The 16,762-nt window shown below is 43.6% G+C and overlaps 1 protein-coding gene and 1 long non-coding RNA gene across 2 annotated transcripts in view; one reads left to right on the top strand and one right to left on the bottom strand.

Moving 5' to 3' along the window:
* LOC134348422 (eIF5-mimic protein 2) overlaps positions 1–16,762 on the bottom strand; it is a 47,287-nt gene that overhangs the window by 25,998 nt on the left and 4,527 nt on the right. The window lies entirely within an intron of this gene.
* Positions 113–14,857, top strand: LOC134347641 (uncharacterized). Its single transcript, XR_010018215.1, has 3 exons — positions 113–361; positions 11,123–11,194; positions 13,777–14,857. It is a non-coding gene; the product is annotated as an uncharacterized LOC134347641 (long non-coding RNA).

Genomic DNA, 16,762 nt, shown 5'->3' with positions numbered 1-16,762 from the left:
GTCATTTCACGCAACCTAACTGTTGACGTAAAAACGCGTAATGGACGTGGTGAGGGAAATACTACGCTGGCTGCGCACGTAAGCGCACGTGATGGGGGGGTTCCTCTGCCGGCCGAGTGGAACGCTTCCGTCTCTCAGTCTCGTCTCCTATGTGATAAACTCAAGCGATTCAACAAACGTTGGGAAGCTTGAGCACCACACACATAATGCTGGAGGAGCTCAGTCAGGCAGTATCTATAAAGGAGAATAAACAGTCGACGTTTCGGGCCGAGACTCTTCATCAAAACTGGAAAGGAAGGGGACAGGACAGGAGCCAGAATCATAAGGTGGGATTTGGAGAAGGAGTACGAGTTGGCAGATGGTAGGTGAAATCAGGTGAGGGGAAAGGTGTGTGGGTGGACGAGGGAGTGAATTAAGAAGCTGGAAGGTGAAGATGAAGAGCTGAAGAAAGAGAAGAGGTGGTGGACTATGGAAGAAAGGGAAGGAGGAGGGACACCAGAGGGAGCTGATTGGCACTGAGGAGAGAGTGGATGAGAGGAGAACCAGAACAGAGAATGGAAAAGAAGAGGGGAAAAATTATTAGAAGTTTGGGAAATTGATGTTCATGCGATTAGGTTGAAAGTTACCCTCACGGAGTAAGAGGTTTTACTCTTCCAACCTGAGTTTGGCATCAACGTGGCAGTAGACAACGCCTGAAGCAGAAATATGGGAATGGGAGGTTGAATTGAAATGGGAGCCACCAGGAAATCTCGACAAAGCAGTTACCCCCACCCCTCCCCCATGGGTTCAGTGGACCCCACCCCCTCACTGATTTAGACGAGCCCACACACTGAGAGCTCTGGATGTAATAGAGGACCCCAACAGGCTCACAAGTGAACTGTAGCCTCATGTGGAAGGTCTGTTTGGTACTCTGAATGATGGCGAAGGAAGAGATGTAGAGTTGGGTGTAGTACTTGCCCTGATTGCAAGGATAAGTGCCAGGAGAGAGATCGGGAGAGGGATGAGTGGACAAAGGCGTCAAGCAGAAAGTGAACCCTATGGGAAGTGGAGGGTGGGGGAGGGGAGGGAAAGGTGTCCTGCGTGATAGGATTCCATTGTAGATGGTGGAAGCTACAGAATGATGTACTGAATACAGTCTAGTGGGTGGTAGGTAAGGACCAGGGGTACTCTATCCCTGTTATGGCAGTGGAAGGATGGTGTGAGGGCTGATGTACGGGAAATAGTTGAGATTTGGGTGAGGGCAGCATCGATGGTGGTGGAAGGGAAACACTGTTTTTTGAAGAAGGAGGGCATCTGTGATGTTTTAGAAAGGAAAGCCTCATCCTGGGAACAGATCCAGCAGAGAAAAAGGAAATGAGAAAAGGGAATTGAATTTTTACAAATGGCAGGGTGGGAAGAGGTATAGACAGGAGGTTTATTAAAGATATCAATAGACAGTCTTGTCTTCAGAGATGGAGACAGAGAGATTGAAAAAGGGACCAGAAGGATCAAAGATGGACCATGTAAATTTGAAAGCAGGGTGGAAGCTGGAGGTTAAGTTGTTGAAATATGACGAGTTCAGTATGGGTGCAGGAAGCAACACCAATTCAATTGTCAGTATAACATAGAAAGAGTTGGGGAGCATTACCAGTGTAGGCTTGGAACATGGACTGTTTCACGTAGCCAACAGAATTACAGGCTTCATGTGGCCCATGCAGGTGCCCATGGCTACAGGTTGGGTCTGAAAAAAGTGGATGAAGCTGAAAGAGAAACTGTTAAGGGAGTGAGAGCTGTTTTCCTGAGGGGCCTGTGCCCTGTACCCTTTCTTGTTAAAGATCCTGTTGAATTCAAAGTTCAAAGCAAATTTCTTAAAGTACATATGTTACCCTGAGATTCCTTTTCTGGGAAGCATTCACAGTAGAATAATTGAAATTCTACGCACAAATATGGAAGAACAGCCAATGTGCAAATGCAAAGACAAACTGCAAATGCAAAGTGAAATAATAATAAATAATTTTGAGAATATGGTTGTGTTTGTTGAAGGCGACTCACCTGGGTGCTATGGGCAAAAGTGAGGGAGAAATCACTTTTTTTTAAAAAGGGATCAAGTGCATCAACAGGTCAAGCATGGATGTATCCTGGACCTGATAGCCAGCATCTTGGGGTGTTAAATTAAGTGGTAGCCTAGAATGCCGATACAGGTGATCTTCCAAAATTCAGTGGATTCCACAATAGTCACAACAGATTGGAAAGCCTGACAGGGAATGCCCTGCAAGAAAGATTCTTAGAGATAGGATCTATAGGCATTTAGAGAATTATGGTCTGATCAGGGACAGTCAGCATGGCTTTGTGAAGGGCAGATCGTGTCTAACAAGCCTGATAGAGTTCTTTGAGGAGGTGACCAGGCATATAGATGAAGGTTGTGCAGTGGATGTGATCTATATGGATTTTAGTAAGGCATTTGACAAGGTTCCACACGGTAGGCTTATTCAGAAAGTTAGAAGGCATGGGATCCAGGGAAGTTTGGCCAGGTGGATTCAGAATTGGCTTACCTGCAGAAGGCAGAGGGTGGTGGTGGAGGGAGTACATTCGGATTGGAGGATTGTGACTAGTGGTGTCCCACAAGGATCTGTTCTGGGACCTCTACTTTTCGTGATTTTTATTAACGACCTGGATGTGGTGGTAGAAGGGTGGGTTGGCAAGTTTGCAGACGACACAAAGGTTGGTGGTGTTGTAGATAGTGTAGAGGATTGTCAAAGATTGCAGAGAGACATTGATAGGATGCAGGAGTGGGCTGAGAAGTGGCAGATGGAGTTCAACCCGGAGAAGTGTGAGGTGGTACACTTTGGAAGGACAAACTCCAAGGCAGAGTACAAAGTAAATGGCAGGATACTTGGTAGTGTGGAGGAGCAGAGGGATCTCGGGGTACATGTCCACAGATCCCTGAAAGTTGCCTCACAGGTGGATAGGGTAGTTAAGAAAGCTTATGGGGTGTTAGCTTTCATAAGTCGAGGGATAGAGTTTAAGAGTCGCAATGTAATGATGCAGCTCTATAAAACTCTGGTTAGGCCACACTTGGAGTACTGTGTCCAGTTCTGGTCACCTCACTATAGGAAGGATGTGGAAGCATTGGAAAGGGTACAGAGGAGATTTACCAGGATGCTGCCTGGTTTAGAGAGTATGCATTATGATCAGAGATTAAGGGAGCTAGGGCTTTACTCTTTGGAGAGAAGGAGGATGAGAGGAGACATGATAGAGGTATACAAAATAATAAGAGGAATAGATAGAGTGGATAGCCAGTGCCTCTTCCCCAGGGCACCACTGCTCAATACAAGAGGACATGGCTTTAAGGTAAGGGGTGGGAAGTTCAAGGGGGATATTAGAGGAAGGTTTTTCACTCAGAGAGTGGTTGGTGCGTGGAATGCACTGCCTGAGTCAGTGGTGGAGGCAGATACACTAGTGAAATTTCAGAGACTACTAGACAGGTATATGGAGGAATTTAAGGTGGGGGCTTATATGGGAGGCAGGGTTTGAGGGTCGGCACAACATTGTGGGCTGAAGGGCCTGTACTGTGCTGTACTATTCTATGTTCTAAAGGAAGCTGACAGAAATTGGGAAACAGGCCAGTTACCCGGAAGTTATTGAGGGGTAAAGAAGAAACCCAACATTATTAAAGTTGAGCAACAGGAATTCTGCAGATGCTGGAAATTCAAGCAACACACATCAAAGTTGCTGGTGAACGTAGCAGGCCAGGCAGCATCTGTAGGAAGAGGTGCAGTCGACGTTTCAGGCCGAGACCCTTCGTCAGGACTAACTGAAGGAAGAGTGAGTAAGGGATTTGAAAGCTGGAGGGGGAGGGGGAGATGCAAAATGATAGGAGAAGACAGGAGGGGGAGGGATAGAGCCGAGAGCTGGACAGGTGATAGGCAAAAGGGGATACGAGAGGATCATGGGACAGGAGGTCCGGGAAGAAAGACAGGGGGGGGGGGACCCAGAGGATGGGCAAGAGGTATATTCAGAGGGACAGAGGGAGAAAAAGGAGAGTGAGAGAAAGAATGTGTGCATAAAAATGAGTAACAGATGGGGTACGAGGGGGAGGTGGGGCCTAGCGGAAGTTAGAGAAGTCAATGTTCATGCCATCAGGTTGGAGGCTACCCAGACGGAATATAAGGTGTTGTTCCTCCAACCTGAGTGTGGCTTCATCTTTACAGTAGAGGAGGCCGTGGATAGACATGTCAGAATGGGAATGGGATGTGGAATTAAAATGTGTGGCCACTGGGAGATCCTGCTTTCTCTGGCGGACAGAGCGTAGATGTTCAGCAAAGCGGTCTCCCAATCTGCGTCGGGTCTCGCCAATATATAAAAGGCCACATCGGGAGCACCGGACGCAGTATATCACCCCAGTCGACTCACAGGTGAAGTGATGCCTCACCTGGAAGGACTGTTTGGGGCCCTGAATGGTGGTAAGGGAGGAAGTGTAAGGGCATGTGTAGCACTTGTTCCGCTTACACGGATAAGTGCCAGGAGGGAGATCAGTGGGGAGGGATGGGGGGGGACGAATGGACAAGGGAGCAATCCCTGCGGAATGCAGGGGGGGGGTAGGGAAAGATGTGCTTAGTGGTGGGATCCCGTTGGAAGTGGCGGAAGTTACGGAGGATAATATGTTGGACCTGGAGGCTGGTGGGGTGGTAGATGAGGACCAGGGGAACCCTATTCCTAGTGGGGTGGTGGGAGGATGGAGTGAGAGCAGATGTACGTGAAATGGGGGAGATGCGTTTAAGAGCAGTGTTGATAGTGGAGGAAGGGAAGCCCCTTTCTTTAAAAAAGGAAGACATCTCCCTCGTCCTAGAATGAAAAGCCTCATCCTGAGAGCAGATGCGGCGGAGACGGAGGAATTGCGAGAAGGGGATGGCGTTTTTGCAAGAGACAGGGTGAGAAGAGGAATAGTCCAAATAGCTGTGAGAGTCAGTAGGCTTATAGTAGACATCAGTGGATAAGCTGTCTCCAGAGACAGAGACAGAAAGATCTAGAAAGATTATTAAAGTTGTAACAGTACTATCAGAAAAATCATAGTATAATTAAGCATGGTTTTATGAAATTAACTCAACAGCAAGAAGCAAAAGGCAATAACCATATAACCTATAACAATTACGGCACGGAAACAGGCCATCTCGGCCCTTCTAGTCCCTGCCGAAACTGATGAGTGTTTCTGTGATTGTAAAACTGTATTCAGTGGGGTTCCACAGAGCTTAGCACTCTGTCACTTTCTGATTGTAATATACAATGTATATTGATTTAGACTTTAAAGTCTGAGCATATTGAGAAGTCTGCAGATGATACCAAAGCTGATCTTGTCATTGACAGTGAAGTGGAAAGCTTTTCATTTTAACATGAGATTGATGGTCAGATCCCTTGAGGGGGTTGGGGAGGGGGTGGCAAATGGAATTCAATCCAGGTAAATGTAATGTAATGGGGAGGAACCATGAACCAGCAGCTGTCCCCTTAAAACATTGCTTGTAATCAAGTCTCTGCTGAAAATAGTAAATTTCAGGTTTCTTCTCACTGCTATCGCATACAGAGGAGTTACCTCCCTGTACAGACTGAAGATACTGTAGACAATTTGGGGCTAAACGGAGAGCGAATTCGGAAATCTGAGTGCAGGATTCCCTAAAGGTTAACTTGCCGGTTGAGTTGATAGTAAGGAAAGCAAGTGCAATAGAAGTGTTCAAATATAAAAGCAAGGATGTAATGCTGAGGCTTTATAAGGCATTGGTCAGACCACATTTGGAGTATTGTGTGCAATTTTAGGCTCCATATCTAAGAAAGGATGTGCTGGCATTGGAAAGAGTCCAGAGGAGGTTTATGAGACTGATCCCTAGAAAGTGTTAATGTATGGAGAGCGTTTGATGGCTCTGGGCATGTTCTCGCTCGAGCTGAGGAGAATGGGCGGGGGGGGAGGGGTATCCCATTATACCTACCAAATATTGAAAGGCCTCAATAGAGTGGATGTGGAGAAGATGTTCAAATTGTGGAAGAGACTAGGAACAGAGAGTACAGACTCAGGATATGAGGACATCCCTTTGGAGCGTGATGAGGAGGAACTTATTAAACGAGAGGGTGGTGAATCTGTGGAAGTCATTGCCACATGTCATTTATGTCTCTTTACGACAATTTATAAAATACAACTATTTACTTTTCTTTGCGGTATTTGAATCCTCAGATGAATCCCATTAAATGTCTTTCATTTATGTTATGTCCTATTGCTCATTTCTTTCTTCACAAAATACACTTCCATATATCAAGGCCTGGGCCGGCTGGTGGTGCAGTGATGTCAGCGCCAGACTCCAGAGTGAAGGTTCCCAAGTTCGGATTGAGTTAGGCCACTCCTGGGCACATCAACAAGGAAAGAAAATAGATCATAGTGCAACAAAGGAAAAACTTTTGACAGAATTTACTTCAAGGCTTAAGAAAGTCTGCCAAACAGAGCTCAATAGTAAAAATATAACAAAGGAAGTAAACACTTCCGCTATACCTATATTGCGGGAAGATTGTTCCCGATGTTGGGGAGGTCCAGAACGAGGGGTCACAGTTTGAGGATAGAGGGGAAGCCTTTTAGGACCGAGATTAGGAAAAACTTCTTCACACAGAGAGTGGTGAATCTGTGGAATTCTCTGCCACAGCAAACTGTTGAGGCCAGTTCATTGGCTATGTTTAAGAGGAGTTAGATATGGCCCTTGTGGCTACAGGGGTCAGGGGGTATGGAGGGAAGGCTGGGGCGGGGTTCTGAGTTGGATGATCAGCCATGATCATAATAAATGGCGGTGCAGGCTCGAAGGGCCGAATGGCCTACTCCTGCACCTATTTTCTATGTTTCTATGTTTCTATTATTGTATTCTTTTGGTATAATATCTTGGTCCAAAACCGATCTGGAATATATACAAAGCAAAACAAGAACTAAAATGACAAATTCCAGAAAACATGTCCATTCAAATGCGCTTAGATTAACACTGCCTAGGACAGAACGAGGAAGAGGAATAATAGACATTAAAACTCTACACAACAATCAGATAAAACTTTGAAGGATATTCTTTCATCAACAAAAACAGAAACCAGCACTCCACTCAAGCATATGCAATTCCAGTCAGAAATATACACCACTAAACCTAAATGAGACCACAACCCAGAAAAATGAAAACATTTTCACTTGAAGAAAAAGTTAATCAATGGAAGAGCATGATCCTCCATGCCTGGCTCAGAGTTGGAGACCTCTTCCCAGAAACGGATGGGTTCCTTGTGACAATACGGGACAAAGTGGTTAACACAATAAATTATCAAAAATACATAATAAAAGACCAACAAATTCAAGATGATAAATGTAGAAAATGCTAAGAAAAACCAGAAACATTTCAACACATTACAGGATCCTGTAACAGTTTAACACAATTTGATGACTTGCACAGACACAATCAAGTGGCAAACATCATTCATCAAAATCATCTTTAAAATACAAACTCATAAAAGAAATCACACCTTATGATAAATACAAGCATGATCCGATTTTAGAGTCAGAACACCACAGACTGATTATTATGACCAATCGGTTATTACAGATAGGACAATCCATATTAACCACCCGGATATAATAATACAGGATGAAGAAGCAAGAACAACTTACTTATAGATATAGCTTTTCCAAACCCACATAACATACAGATATCAGAAACTGAATAACACTAAAAAAATGCTGAATTAAAAGAGGAAAATGAAAGTCTTTGGAGCATGAACAGGTTTACATTGTCCTGATGGCAATTTCTACAACTGGTATCATCCCAAAGGCATTACACGATAGCATTAAACAATTAGGACTACACGGTAATATCTATGTAAATCTTCAGAAAGCCACAATACTGAACACCAGTCAGAAGTCATAGTCAGAAAGCTCCTAGCAATTGAGAAATGAGCTTGCTTGGCTCTGCCTGTACCTTAGGTTTTACCAGCTTGAGCTGAGAAATAAAATAATAAATAAGCAATAAATTTTGATAAACTGAACATGAGATGAAAAGTCCTTGACAGTGATTCATTGGTTGTGGGCACAGTTCAGTGATGGATTGAGTGAAATTAAGTGAATCTACATTATCCCCTCTGGTTTAAGAGCCAGATGGTTGACGGGTAATAACTGTCCTTGAACCTGGTAGTGTGGGTCCTGTACCTCCTTCCTAATGTCAGCAGTGAGAAGAGAGCATGGCCTGGATGGTGGGAGTCCTTGTTGATGGATGCTGCTTTCCTGTGATAGCATTCCATGCAGGCTTTACCTATGACGGGCTGGTCTGTATCCGCTACTTTATATTGGCCTTTCCGTTCAAGAGCATTGATGTTTCCACACTAGGAATCAGTCAATATACTCTCTACCACACATCGACAGAAGTTCGTCAAAGTTTGAGGTAACTTATAAGGTGTTACCATGCTTAATGGCTATGATGTGCTGGTCCCAGGACAGATTCTCAGAAATGATAATGCTGAGGAATTTAAAGTTACTGACGCTCTCCACCTCTGATCCTCTGATGACGGCTGGCTCATGGACCTCCAGTTTCCTCCTCCTGTAATAAATAATTAGCTCTTTGGTTTTGCTGATATCGAGTAAGAGGTTATTGTTATGGCACCACTCTGCCAGATAGTCCGTCTCCCTCCTGTATGCTGGTTCATCACCACCTTTGATTTGGCCAATGATAGTGGTGTCATCAGCAAACTTAAATATGGCATTGGAGCTGTACTTAGTTAGCCTCACAGTCCTAAATATAAAGTAGAGCAGTGGGCTAAGCACACAGCCTTTTGGTGCACCTGCACTGATGCTGACTTTGGAGTAGAAGTTGTTGCCAATCCGAACTGAATGGGGTCTGCAAGTGAGGAAATCGAGGATCCAATTGCACAAAGAGGTATTGAAGCCAACTTCTTGAAGCGTATTGACTAGCTTTGAGGGGAGTGGAAGTATTGAACGCAGACCTGTAGTCAATAAAGAGCATCCTGGTGTATGCATCTTCTCTGTCCAGATGTTCCAGGGTTGAGTAAAGAGCCAAAGAAATGGCATCTGTTGTTGTGACAGCCTGCAGATTAGAGCAGATCCAAGTCACTTCTCAGGGAGGATTTGATATATTTCATCACCAACCTCTCAAAGCACTTCACAGTGGATGTAAGTGCTACTGGACAAAAGTATTCAGAATTTGGCAGTCATAATTTTGTTGAACCTGGCAAAACTAAAGGCAGTGGGCAGCAAAAGGAAAACACTCCAATGGTTAGAATTATACCTATCACAAAGGAAGATGATTCTGATTGTTAGAGGACAATTGTCCCAGTCACAGGACATCAGTACAGTTTCTCCTATGTCCAACTATTTTCAATTGCTTCACCAATCTCCTTCCTTCCTTGTTAAGCTCAGAAGTTAGGGATATTTGAGTACTGATTGTGCAATATTTAACTCTACTCTCAGTGGCCATTTTGGCACTTCCTGTACCTAATAAAATCATCACAGAGTGTATGTTCATGGCCTTCTGCTACTGCGACTTCAAAGTTTGACATGTTGTGCATTCAAAGAAGTTTTTCTGCTCATCACTATTGTAAGACATGGTTCTTCGAATTACTGCCGCCTTCCTGTCAGTTTGAAGCAGTCTGGCCATTCTCAGTATCCCAAATACTTTCACAAGGAGTAAATCATCAGCTAGAGGGAATACTGTCCACTTGCCTTGATATATGCAGCACCAAGAATATTCAACATTCTTGACACCCTACAAGACAAGGCCACCCATTTGATTTCATCTCAACAGCCACCAACCAAAGCATCTATTCCTTCCAACACTCAAGAATGGTGGCTGCAGTGTGTGCCATCGACAAAAGGCACTGAAGTGATAGTGTAGCGGTTAGCGCAATGCTATTAGAGCTCGGAGTTCGATCTCGGTATCCTCTGTGAGGAGTCTCTATATCCTCCCCATGGAATTTTCTTTTCCTCAGGTGCTCCAGTTTCCTCCGACAGTCCAAAGATGTATCGGGTAGGTGAATCGGTCATTGTAAATTGTTCTGTGGTTAGCTTAAGTCAGGGTTGTCAGAGGTTGTTGGGCAGTGTGGCTCGAAAGACCAATTCCATGCTGTATCTCTAAATAAAGATTATGCAGGTTATGCAGGCACTTCCAAAACCAGTGAGCTCTTGTCCAAGATAGACAAGGGCTCATTGCCACCTTTCTAAGGACATTTAAAGATTGAATACTGTACAGGTCCTTCCAGCAGTTCTGGGCACCAAAACACAAAATGAAGGGGAATAAACAGGAACAGCTTCCTATGCAGGTCGATAATAAGCCAAAGTGCATAAAACCAGGAGATTTCTCATTGTTTCCTATAATAAATTTTCCCCCATTTTACCTCTGCTGCATTACCCAACTCTTCTCAGGTCTCCCCTTAATTTTTGATTGAGAATGTATTTCCCTACTTTACAGAGTCAATGGTGTTAAGAATACTGCAGTAGGAATTAATTGCCCAAAACCATTTGGAATGTTTCAATTTAATCGGGTGCTGAAAAAAGCATTATTATTATTCCATTTTGAGAGCTTGGTTATTATCTTCAGAACAAAACCTCAGTGTTTGCTACTAATCACTGTTCATCATCTGTCTGCTAGAAGGGCCAACCATGAAATGCAGCTCAATGTCTTAGAATACAACATTTAATACATTACTAAAAACTCCTCCTGATGAAAACATACTCAGGGGACCCTGAAACAATGAAACTGCAAAATACAGTAAATTTGTTAACTTTGTTAATATGAAAATAAAATATGACAGTACATAACTTTCAAGAGTTAGTGAGAAGCTGCAGTCTCTTCTCTTGATCAACACACACAAAATACTGGAGAAACTCAGCAGGTCAGGCAGCATAAATAATTGACGTTTCCGGCTGAAACCTTTCTTCAAGACTGAATAAACAGTCAACTGTTTATTCCCCTCCACTTATGCTGCCTGACTTGCTGAGTTCTTCCAGCACTTTGTATGTGTGGCTCCCGATAAAGGTTCTTGGCCCGAATCGTGGATTGCTTGTTCCCCTCCACGGATGCCGCCTGACTTGCCGAGTTCCTCCAGTATTTTATGTGTATTGTATCTGCAGAATCTCTTGTGCATATGATATGCAGCATTCACTCTTCTTACTGCATTCTGACAGCAGTACCAGTGTTATAAGGTAAGATAAGATCGTATAGAATTACTTTACTTTATTGTCGCCAATTGATACTAGAGCGTACAATCATCACAGCGATATTTGATTCTGCGCTTCGCGCTCCCTGAAGTACAATTCGATAGTAAATATTAAAAATTTAAATTACTTATCATAAGTAGAAGATAGAAAAGGGAAAGTAAGGTAGTGCGAAAAAACCGAGAGGCAGGTCCAGATATTTGGAGGGTACGGGCCAGATCTAGGTCAGGATCCGTTCAGCAGTCTTAATCACAGTTGGAAAGAAGTTGTTCCCAAATCTGGCCGTACAAGTCTTCAAGCTCCTGAGCCTTCTCCCGGAGGGAAGAGGAACGAAAAGTGTGTTGGCTGGGTGGGTCGTGTCCTTGATTATCCTGGCAACACTGCTCCGACAACGTGCGGTGTAAAGTGAGTCCAAGGATGGAAGATTGGTTTGTGTGATGTGCTGGGCTGTGTTCACGATCTTCTGCAGCTTCTTCTGGTCTTGGACAGGACAACTTCCATACCAGGTTGTGATGCACCCGAAAAGAATGCTTTCTACGGTGCATCTATAAAAATTAGTGAGGGTTTTAGGGGATAGGCCAAATTTCTTTAGCTTTCTCAGGAAGTAAAGGTGCTGGTGGGCCTTCTTGGCAGTGAACTCTGCTTGGTTGGACCAAGTCAGGTCATTTGTGATACTGACCCTGAGGAATTTAAAACTTTTGACCTGTTCCACTTGCGCACCACCAATGTACACGTTTGTGAATGGGGTCGTGCGGTCCATTACTCCTTCTGAAGTCAACAACCAATTCCTTCATCTTGCTGACATTGAGGGACAGGTTATTGTCTTCGCACCATGCCACCAGGTTCTTAAGTTCCTCTCTGTACTCAAACTCATCATTACCCGAGATACGGCCTACAATTGTGGTGTCATCAGCAAACATATATTGAGTTCAATGGAAACTTGGCTACACAATCATGGGTGTACAGTGAGTACAACTTTATTTGTCACACGTACATCGAAACAGACAGTGAAATATGTCATTTGTGTCAAAACAAATTGGTGAGCATTGTGTTGGTGAGCAAGTGTTGCCATGCTTCCAGTGCCAAAATAGTATCCCAGCATCTCACTAACCTTAACCCGTACGTCTTTGGTGAAAATTGAACCCTGATCTTATAGCTGGTACTCTAATAGCAATACACTAACTGTGCATTATTACTCTTCACTATCTAATACATTGTTCACTAACACTCAAAGCTACTTACCGGAGTGCAGAAGGAATAGAGGCTAGCGAATAGGGACTACAGACAAAAATGTTCCGACAAATCTAAACTAAAAGCAGTAACACTTAGCACCACCTGTGATGGGAGAAACAGTCATAGAGAATCAGAGAAACAGGCCTCTTGAATCTCCGTCAACCACTTGGCACTTTTTTTCTCCATTAACTCCCTCATTGGACCCAAATCCATTTTATTCTCCCCATATTCTCATCAGCTCCTACCATATTCTACCACTGATCTACACATGAGGCATAGTTTACAGCAGCCAGTTAACCTACCAATGTGGAATTCTTTGGGACGTGGTAGGAAACTAGAACACCCTGAGAAGATCTGTGTGGTTATAGGACAAATGTACAAAGTCCACACAGAGAGCACCAGAGGTCAGGATTGAAGTCAGGTCACTGGTGCTGAGAGGGATTGTTTCTAACAGCTGTGATACCATGTCACTCCTGTGCTTTAGTTCAACAACCTTCCTCAGATTCAACAATCAAGCAAGTGCTAATTCAGGGAAAAAAAAAGAAATGAGGTAAGAACTTAAGGAGAAAGATCGTGATAAGCTGCTGGAAATAAGTGATGAGCAGGAATTTCTTTAGCCAGAGGGTGGTAAATCTGTGGAATTCATCGCCACAGGGAGCTGTGTAGGCCAAGACATTGGGTACACTTAGAGGAAGGTACATTCTCCTAACTTCTTTCTGTAAGCTTTGACACCCTTACTAATCAAGAGTCTATCAACCTCTGCCTTATATATACCCAATGACTTGGCCTCCACAATCTCCTGTGGAATTCCAGATTCACCACTCTAGCTGTAGAAATTCCTCGTCATCGCCATTCTAAAAGGACTCCCCTCTATTCTGAGGCTGTGGCCTCTCCACATCCACATTCTGAGGCAAAATCTCTCCACTCCACTCTATCGAGGCCTCTCAACATTTGATAGGTTTCAACAAGGTCACCCCTCATTCTTCTGAATTCTAGTGAATACAGGCTACAGGCTCAGAGCTACCAAACACCCTTCATATGACAAGCCTTTCAGTCCTGGAATCACTTTCATGAACCTCCTCCGAAACCTCTCCAATGTCAGCACATCCTTTCTTACATAAGGGGCCCAAAACTACTCACAATACTCCAAGTGAGGCCTCACCTGTGCTTTATAAAACCTCAACATTACACCCTTGCTTTATATTCAAGTTCTCTTGAAATGAATGCTAACATATCATTTGCCTTCCTCACCAGTGACTCAACCTGCAAATTTATCTTTAGGGAATCCTGCACAAAGACTCTCAAGAAAATGACCCTGTGATCTCTGTGTCTTTAAGGAAGGTGAACCCTTGCAAGGCAGCAGGCCCCGATGGAGAACCTGGTAAGGCTCTGAAAACATGTACCAACCAACTGGTGGAAGAGTCCGAGGACATTTTCAACCTCTCATTGCTATGGTCGGAAGGTCCCACCTGCTTCAAAAAGGCAACAATTGTACCAGTGCCCAAGAGGAGTAGTGTGAGCTGCCTTGATGACTATCGCCCAGAAGAACTCACATCCTGAGAGATTGGTCGTGGCTACAATGAGCTCCTGCCTCATCAAGGACCTGGGCCCACTACAATTTGCCTATCTCCACAATAGGTCTACAGCAGACATATTGCCCTTTAGATCACCTGGACAATACAAATACCTATGTCAGGATGCTGTTCATTGACTATAGCTCAGCATATAACATCAACATTCCCACAGTCCTGACTGATAAGTTACAGAACCTGGGCCTCCGTACTTCCCTCTGTAACAAAACCCTCAACTTCCGAACTGGAAGACCACAATCTGTGTGGGTTGGTGGTAATATCTCCTCCTCACTGATGATCAGCACTGGCGCACCTCAGGGATGTGTGCTTAGCCCACTGCTATTCTCTGTCTATACCCGTGACTGTGTGGCTAGGCATATCTCAAATACCATCTATAAATTTGATGATGATATAACCATTGTTGGTAGAATCTCAGATGGAGACGAGAGGGCATACAGGAGCAAGATATGCCAACCAGTTGAGTGGTGTTGCAGGAACAACCAATGTTAGTAAGACAAATGAGCTGATTGTGGACTTCAGGAAGGGTAAGACGAAGGAACATGAACCAATCCTCCTAGAGGGATCAGAAGTGGAGGGAGTGAGCAATTTCAAGTTCCTGGGTGTCAAGATCTCGGAAGATTTAACCTGAGATCCCAACATATTAATGCAGCTATAAAGAAGGCATGAACACTACTTCACTTTTTAAAAATATATATTATTTCTGTTTTTGCACTATTTTTAATCTATTCAATACACATATATATACTTACAGTAATTGATTGACTTCTATATTATCTTGTATTGCATTGAACTGCTGCTGCTAAGTTAACAAATTTCATGACACATACCGGTGATAATAAACCTAATTCTGATTCTGAAGTCTCTTTGCACCTCAGATTTTTGATTTTTCTCTCCATTTAGAAAATAGTCCACCCTTTTAATTCTTTTACCAAAGTGTATGACAACACTTCCCAACACTGAATTCCATTTCCACTTCTTTGCCTGCTCTCCAAATCTGTCTGTCCTTCTCTAGCCTCTCCACTTCCTCAAAACTACCAGCCACTCCACTTTGTATCATCCGCAAACTTTGCCGCAAAGCCATGCCATCAATTCTGTTATCCGAATCATTGACATATAATGTGAAAAGGAGCGATCCCACCACAGACCACTGTGGAACTCATCTTGTCACTGGCAGCCAACGAGAAAAGGCTCGCTTTATTTCCACTTTGCCTCCTGCCAAGCAGCCACCACTATATCCATGCTAGTATCTTTCCTGTAATACCTTGGGTTCTTAACTTGTTAAGCTGTATCATGTGTGGCACCTTGTCAAAGGCCTTCTGAAAATCCAAGTGCACAACATCCACTGATTCTCCTTTATCTATCCTGCTTGTTATTTCTTAAAAGAATTCCAACAGATTTGTCAGGCACCATTTTCCCTTAAGGAAACCATGATAACTATGGCCTATTTTATCGTGTGCCTTCAAGTATCCTGAAACCACATCCTTAAAAATTGACACCACCATCACTGAGGTCAGACTAACTGCCTATAATTTCCTTTCTTCTGCCTCTCTCCCTTCTTGAAGAATGGAGTGACATTTGCAATTTTCCATTCTTTCAGAACCATACCAAAATCTATTGATTCTTGAAAGATCATTAATAATGTCTCCACAGTCTCTTCAGTCACCTCTTTTAGAACCCATGTGACTTATTTACCTTCAGACCTTCCAGTTTTCCAAGAACCTTTTCCCTAGTCATGGCAACTTCACTCACTTCTGCCCCGACATTCTTGAACTTCTAGCGTACTGCTAGAGCCTTCTACACTGAAGACTGATGCAAACTACTTACATAGTTCATCTGCCATTTCCTTGTCCCTCATTACTAACTTTCCACCAGTCCGATATCTACTCGTACCACTTTTTTTTTACACTTTATGTATCTTTTGGTATCCTCTTTAATATTATTGGCTAGCTTACCTTTGTGTTCCATCTTTTTCTTCTTTATGGCTTTTTTAATTGCCTTCTGTTGGTTTTTAAGAGCTTCCCAATGCTCTATCTTCTCACTAAATTTTGCTTATTATATGCCCTCTTTTTGGCTTTTATGTTGGCTTTGTCTCTTCATTCTCAAGATGGCTGTGTCATTTTGTCTTTTGAATACTTCTTCCTCTTTGGTTGTAGGGGATTCACAGCCTGTTCTTGGTTAGAGCCTTCAGCATTTTGGGCATCGAGGGAGAGAGGAAGAGGAGAGCCATCCGCAGTACCACCGATGCAGCAGAGAGAGCCTCAAGATGGCTGTGGCTCAAAAGAGGGGAGCCATGGAGTCATAAGTAGCTAGCCATCTGGACACAAGCTGGGGACTGATCAGCCCCGGCTGGGTCACCTGGAGGAGGTTGTATGATGTTGAAAGACCCGAAACACCTGATGGTTCCAGGAACATCACTGAAGATGTGTCCAGAGGCATCAATAGATGTATGTACACAGTATCATGTTCCTTCCAAATTGCTTCCAAAAATTGCAGCCATTGCTGCTGTGCTGTCATCCCTGCTAGTGTTCCCTTTCAATGAATTTTAGCCAGCTCCTCCCTCATGCCTCTGTAATTCCCTTTACTCCAATGTAATAGTGATACATCTGACTTAAGCTTCTCCTTCTCAAATTGCAGGATGAATTCTATCATATTATGATCACTTCTCCTAAGGGTTCCTTTACCTTAAGCTCTCTAATCAATTCCAGTTCATTGAACAACACCCAATCCAAAA

This window comes from Mobula hypostoma, chromosome 6 (genome assembly GCF_963921235.1).
Source record: "Mobula hypostoma chromosome 6, sMobHyp1.1, whole genome shotgun sequence".
NCBI lineage: Eukaryota > Metazoa > Chordata > Chondrichthyes > Myliobatiformes > Myliobatidae > Mobula > Mobula hypostoma.
This window is presented reverse-complemented; position numbering and strand designations above follow the sequence as displayed.